The sequence below is a fragment of the Trichechus manatus genome, unplaced genomic scaffold (assembly GCF_000243295.1).
Source record: "Trichechus manatus latirostris isolate Lorelei unplaced genomic scaffold, TriManLat1.0 scaffold00236, whole genome shotgun sequence".
Classification (NCBI taxonomy): Eukaryota; Metazoa; Chordata; class Mammalia; order Sirenia; family Trichechidae; genus Trichechus; species Trichechus manatus.
In genome coordinates, this window is record NW_004444172.1 from 126,816 (window position 1) to 134,560 (window position 7,745).

General features: G+C 35.1%; 1 pseudogene; it reads right to left on the bottom strand.

Moving 5' to 3' along the window:
• Positions 1–6,423: 6,423 nt before the first annotated feature.
• Positions 6,424–7,543, bottom strand: LOC101349499 (olfactory receptor 5W2-like; annotated as a pseudogene).
• Positions 7,544–7,745: the final 202 nt, after the last annotated feature.

A 7,745-nucleotide genomic window follows, 5' to 3' on the forward strand; every position in this document is an offset into this window, starting at 1 on the left:
GATATAAAAAAACACAATAGTTAGAGAGATAAATCCAGAAGAAACAGCCCTAAACATTTGATGTGTAAAAATAAATACCTTATTGCACAAAAAAAAGATAACATTTTTGCTATCTATTCATCCAGAAGTATTGATTTTAAAGATTCAGCAACAATGAATCATATCGCATATAAGTTAATGACTGAAAGTTATTATTTTACTGTTTTGATGTATTATTTCTTTAGTTTTATCTGAATAACTAAATATGAATAAAACATGTTTCATTCAACTTTTCTATCACACTTCATATCCTCTTTGCCAATCGCTTATAGTCCAGTTATATGACTGACCAGATCCCAAAGGATATGCCCATTGACAAAGAGAAATGATCTAAAGTGGGAAATACGGAATTTAACACACACATTTGTATCTCTTTGGATTTTTAAATTTAATTTTCCATAAAAAATGGAAATAAGAAGAGGAATCATATATGTTTCAGAAATATTAAGGGTTCATTTCCTTATGTGAGTGTGTGTGTGTCTGTGTGTGTGTGTGTCTGTGAACATGTGTGACTCTCTGTTGGTATATAAAAATTGAAATGCGAATAGTGGTCTGATTTTTATTTCTTTCTGTACTTAGTATTATAATGTGTAGTCCATATGAACTAGAATTTATACATATTGGTATTTTTAATGTGTTACTTTAATTATGGTTGGAATAGTACTAGAAAAAAATCTTAAATTCACACATATAGTGATATCACTTTAACAGTAATAAAAAGTAATGATTTACTTATGAATTTTAGTTAAAACATAAATTAATATCTCCTTTACTCATACAAATGAGGTCAGTCAAATTCACACAGCTTCAACCATAAGATATTATGGCTTGGCTGTTAGATTGCAGAGTTTATTTAGGTGAATAAGCAGGTAAAAAAATGATTCATTTACAAATTCCTTAATATTTGATTCCTCATTTTTCCAAAAAAAAAATTTTCTATAGTCTTTCGACTTTTCAATTCAGAGTGTTACCTGAGATAAGCATGTCTTTCCCTTCTGATTCTGGGTAGGTGAGTACTAGGGAGGTCACTTTTTATTTTTACTTACTGACATTTGGGACCTAAATCTCTAAAGCCTCTGCTCTCATTTTTCCGTGTTTTGCAAACATGTGCTTAATTAGATTTCTGGTTCTGTATTTTTCTGCTGTGAATGCTGCAGCAACTTTAGCAAGGCCTGAAGTTTTCATACAAAACGATCGATGTCCAGTAACAATGACTTAGTTTAATGCTATGCTTTATGACTACCTTGAATCTACACCCTCCTCCAGTCAAATCACACATCTAATGAAGCTCAGATCCTTTCTACTAAATGATTTTCATATGTTTTCCATTGTTTATCCTGTTTTTTTTTTTTTTTTTTTCACTTTTCTGAAACAAAATTCTTTGCTATCCCTTTTAGATATATGATAATCCTATAATGGTTATCTTTTATTTTCATTAATCACTGTTTGATGCCCTTCCCCCAACCACGTCAACACCCGCAAACCAATGATTTTATGATTACATAACATCCATTACACGTAATCCACTCTTCCTTGCTTTTTTTTTTATTTTTCTGTTTATATTTGTTTCTCTAGAAATTCTCCCAGTCTCTAGGATAGGAATGTTCAAAAGTAATGGATCATTAAAAGTTTCCTCTTAAATATTTTCTGGTTGTTGGACTAAACCAAAGATAAAAAGTTTCCTGAATACAATGAAACACTTCGAAGCTACAATTATCTACTTCTCTGGTGCAAACTAAGTTTCCCCTCAAGTGCTTCCCTATCTCCTGAGATGTCAAATTCCCACTGGCTACACTCTAATTAGGCAAGACCCAGACTTTTCCTACCAAAATAAGACTATCCCTCCAGACCGTCTAGTCTAACTTCCTTTCCACCCTCCCCATTCAAACTGAGCCATGGTGACTTTCTTATTAAAAATGGGATAAGCTAATTAATCTCCCAAAGGTATTTATATTTAATTGAAGATGGATTCCTTAGATCATGGGGAAAAATGACTTAAGGTGGAATTTAAGACACCGGAAGGAAGCAAGTTAGGAAAAAGAAATGTATCTAAACAACTTCTCAACTGTCACTGGTGCCACTAACATAATGCTTTGTAGGCAACTGTTTACTTATAAACTCATTTCCTTCAAAAAATAGTTGTCTTGCTCTGAGGCATGGACTATTATGAAATAAATTCTGTGCATATACTGGTGCGAGTGTACACTAAGTCTCTTTGCAAGACAGCAAAGTTTTAATTAGAAAAAGAATAATTATTCACTGAAATATTTTATGAAAGTTACACCTTTAATTTACAAAAAAATATGTTGAACTCTATTGTACACAAGGCATTGCTAAAAATCAAAATTTATACTAAAGAAATTCTGAAATTTCCTAAAATCCAACAGTGAATAGACTGTGTTTAGAAAAACCTTTTGGTGTGTAACATACACATAGAGAACACTCAAGTAGTAAGAGTACAGTTAGAGGAATTTTCACAAAATAAAAACACCTTTGAAACTAGCATTTAGACCAAGAAACAGAATATTCTTAGAATCTCCAGCGCTTTCTACATGCTCCTTCTTGAGTCACAAGCCCATTACCCACAGGATAACTACTTCTCTAACTTTTATTATGATAGTTTTTTTGACCCATATACCAGTGGATACTTAGAGTATGTACTCTTTTCAACAATATATTTGTGAGATCCTTCCTTGCTGTTGCGTGCAGTTGTAGGAAATTCATTCTCACTGTTGTATGATACTCCATTGTATAAATATATCATCATTTATTTGTCTATTCTAATGTTGATAGGCAGTTGAGTTGTTTTCCCTTTTGCTATTACCAATAATATTATTGTAAACATTCTTGTGCATGTCTTTTGGTAGACAGATACACTTATTTCTCTTTGGTAGTAAACTAGGAATTGGAATGTGATATACACACTCAGATTTAGTAGGTACTGTCAAACTCTTTTCTTAAGTAGGAAACATCTCACCAATGTCTGAAACATCTGGTTGGTCCACACAATCACTAATCCTTAATATTGACTGTCATTTTAATTTTAGCCGTTATGTAGAGTACGTTATTTTATTCACGACTAAGAAGGTTGGATATCCACTTTTATGAAGTGTCCATTAAAATTGAAAAGCAGGATAAGAGACCAGTTAAACACAGCCATCACAGTGGTACAGGGGATCCTGCAATGTGTGTTATTTAACTGTCATCATTGTCGCTGATATTTCAGGTAAAACTGGCCTAGACATGCAACACAGTCCTTCAGGTAAATATCATACCACTTATCTGTTTTATGTTTTTTTTTTAATCTCTCCAAAATAAATTAAGCTAAAGCAGTAATAGAATCATGTGTATATATACACAGAATATGCCAGTTGGAAAACATAATAAAGATTATCTAGTTTGTGCCTCTCTTTTCACAGAGAAGAACCTAAGGTCCAAAAAAAAAGTAATTTGTTAAAGATCACACTTACTGTAAATTTACACAGAAACTCAGACTCATTTTTTCCTCTTATTAGTTCCCTAGTTCGTAACATGTTTCTAGAGTGGATTTAAAGCTACGTTAAAATTTACTGCACTTGAGAGTGAAAAACACACTGGATTATTGAATATTATTACCTTATTGGTTTATCAAATTTTGCTAGCTAGGTTGTCACCAATATACAGCTAGTTTTTGCTATTTTCACACCTATACTTTAGTCTGTGACCACTGTGCTATGCTTATGTTTAGAGATACCTGTGTCTGTTCAGAAAGAAGTAACTAAGATTAAAGAAGGAAAGAGAGAGAGAGAAAAAAAAGGTCAATAATATTAATTCATTATAAACAGACTTTTGTAATGTCTTATTTGGACAAGAATATTTCAGATGGTGGGAGTATGAGAAGCACATGAGTTAGAGAGACAGAGAGTGACTGGAAAGGGTAAGTTTGAATTAGATAGAGTAGGAGATTAAAATATTTGAATGTTAGCTTTCCCTATAGAAGATAAAGATAGAAAGGTCTTATAGTCATCTTCCCAAACCCCTAGCTGAATCATGAATCCCCCAAACAATGAGTCTAATGAGGGATTATTCATCCTCTACTGGTACCAATTTAGGCACAGGGATCTTACAAGTTTTACAATTCAGCTTATTCCATTTAGGCACTCTTTTATTGAGCTTAAAATGCTCTATCGAATGAACTTAAAATATCCTCTTTAGAATTAGAATTCATCACCATAATTACACTTATGTTTAGGGGTGAATATGCAGATCAAATTTGACTTTAAATACATTACAATCATCATATGGGAGGATTACCAGTTAGCTAGATAGTATCTTTGTACCTTCTGAAATAGAGGAAACCCACTTAAACCCTTCTTTGCCTTGGGATTTAATATAATTCAAATGCACTTCTGCATGCTACTATTCAAGACAGCAGCTAGTTCATAGGTAACATTTCCAAAAGAGCATGGATTAATTGAGAAGACATTAGATCCGAAAGAAGAATTGCCCATTGTCTTAGGCTGGGTTCTCTAGAGAAGTAAAACCAGTAAAGTATATCAGTATATATATACAAAGATTTATAATAGGGAAATGGCTCACACAGTTGTAGAAGCTGGAATGTCCCAAGTCCTGGATCAGGATAGAGGCTTCTCCTGATTCACGTAGCTGCAGGGGCTGGCGATCCCAAGATCGGCAGGTGAGAGAACAGGGCTCTTGCTCACAGGCTGTGAAGACTGATGAATTCCAAGATTCACAGACAAGACCACAGGTAAGCTGCTAGCTCAAGTCCCAAGAACTGAAGGTCAGACAAACTGGAGCAAGTTACAGGATCCAGAACTAGCAAAAGCCCACAAGCTTTGCCAGAAGGTCCACACATATTCAATGCAGGCCATACGTCCAAGCAAACTCCCTTCTGCTGATAGCAGATCCCATCATGGGGGTGGTAACATTATATCAAATCTCATCATGGAAGGGATCACATCATATGACTGTCAAACCATTGAGAATCATGGCCCAGCCAAGCTGACACACAACCCTAACTATCACATCCATCTCCCCCCACCCCCACATCTTTGTACTCACCCTACTGTGTCTCAAAATCCAGAAAAAATTGTCACCCTGGAGAACAATGGAATCACTTTGCCCTTCTCGGGCTTTCCTGGCAGTCTGAACTGTTTTCAATCAAAGGCAGTGCAAACTAGATAGTCTAGGTACTGAATGTGTTTCAGCTTGTATAATTGTTGCAAAATTTAAGAGTGTCCTTGATTCCTGTAAGGCCCTCCCAACATATGCGCATGTCCCTGTTTATGAAACAACATCATGTTCTAAGGTTTTTGCCATAAGAAAAATAGAGCAGATCCATGTGAAGCTGACAAATGTCTTGTCAGTGCACTTTTATTTAATTATTTTCCAAATAATAATTTGTACATCTTTATACTTAAGGTCACCATGAGTTGGAGCTGACTTGACATGAACAACAACAGCAACTACAAAAGTTCCATTACTTCCAGTGTTCAAAACCTCTTTATGTAATTGCTTATAAGACACAAAAACTGTATTTAAGGCACATAACAGATGCTCAGTGATATTTCTTTTTTTGCCTTATAAGTAATGAACATTGAATACAAATTAGCAGATTTCTTGTTTTATTTATCTGTTTACTCAGATGTTATGTTGCTACTTGAGTAAAGGAGATAAAATGCATAGTCCTTGACCTCAGAGTGTTCCTAACCCCACAACGGAAATAATGATTTAGACAACAGAGTCATAGATAAAACAACATCCTGAGGCACTTGGTGGTGTGTGAACCAAGGAAAGGGATATTTAATCAGGGCTTAGAGGAGTCAGGAGGGAAGCAGTGTTCCCTGAAGGAAGTGAATGAGTTGAGAACTGCAGCACAAGGATTTAACTCATCAGCCCAAGTCCCTTTGCTCTATATAAGCTAGTCATGTTGACATTCCTTAATTTCTGCAAAAATAGCACGGTCCTGTTCACTTCAAAGCCTCTCCAATTGCTGATTCAATGACCTTCTCTCCCCATTTGCGTCTCTCGGTTAACGCCTACTCAACCTTTAGATCCCAGACTAAATGTCTCCATTTCAATGGAGGACTTCTTAGCTCTGCACACTAGATTTGATTAATCTAATTTGTATTTGTAATGTCCAGCCTTTTTACTTCATGCCATTATTTTTAATAAATAATTTGAATAATTTCAATGATTAGATTATTTAATTAAGGTTTGCAACTTCTATTATAATATAAAGTTCATTATTATAAAAACCTACTGGATTTACCATAAAATTCAAAGCACCTGGATATATAACAGGCAAACAGTAAACATTCAATAAATTTTAGACAAAGTAAGTTAATGCATAAATAAAGACTGAACAAACAAAAAGTTAGCAAACTAAGAAGAAGCCGGAAATTTTTCTACACAGAAGGAGTACATATATCAGTTCAAGACACATATCATATCTGGGGAACATAGCAGGTCTATAACTGGAATATAGCATAAGTACTTATTGGAATACACCAAATTAGTTGAAACATATATTATAGTGGGACATTTGGAAGATAATATATATAATTTTTCAATAAAACCATCTTTTATTTTTAAGTATCTTAAGAGGCTGTTTCACATTTTTGTTCCTTAGACTATAGATCAGAGGTGATGACAAGGGGATGACAAGGGTATAAAACAATGAGCTCATTTTGTCTTGATCTAGACAGTAGGAAGAACTTGGTCAGAAATACATGAAAAGTCCAGTTCCCTGGAAAATTGCAACAACAGTTAAGTGGGAGGTGCAGGTGGAGAAAGCTTTGAACTTTTCCTCAGCAGAGTGGATCTTTAAGACTGAGAGGATGATGTAACAATAAGAGACCAGCATCCCTGAAATGGTACTCAATTCAATGAAGCCAAAAATGGTGAATATCACTAACTCATTGACCTGCGTATCTGAACAAGATAGCAACAGAAGAGGAGTTATATCACAGAAGACATGATTGATTTCATTTGACTCACAGAAATGTAAGTGGAAAGTTAACATCGTATGTATCAAAGCATCCACCATGCCCACCAGGTAAGCCCCAGCCATGAGCACAAAGCACACCCTGCTGGACATGTTGACTGTATAGAGCAAGGTGTTGCTAATGGCCTTGTGCTGATCAAAGACCATCACTGCCAGGAACAGACACTCAGAATCTGCAAAGATACAGAAGATGAAGAATTGCAGAGCACAGCCATAGAAGGAAATTTATCTGTCTTTGGCTAAGAGGTCCACCAGCATCTTGGGCCCAATTGCTGTGGAATAGCAGAGGTTACAGAAGGAGAGGTAGCTGAGGAAAAAGTACATTGATGTTTGAAGCTGAGAGTCCATTCTAATTAAAATGATCATTCTAAGATTTGCCACAAGACTAATGAGACATACACCCGGAAACATGGTAAATATGGTCACTTTGATCTCAGGGTTATTAAAAATTCCCAAGTGGTGGAATTCAGTCAAGGAGGAGTAATTTTTTCCATCCATTCTTTTTCACCAATATAAATGGTGACTATACACATGGACCTCACCAGATGGAATACATAGGAATCTAATCAGCTACGTCTGTGGAAAGAGACAATTGAAAATGTCAGTATCATCAGTCAGAACTAGGCTGGGGGTCAACTGCAGAACAGACCATCAATTGTGCATACGCAAGTTTAAGTTGAAGCTGAAGAAAATTAGAACA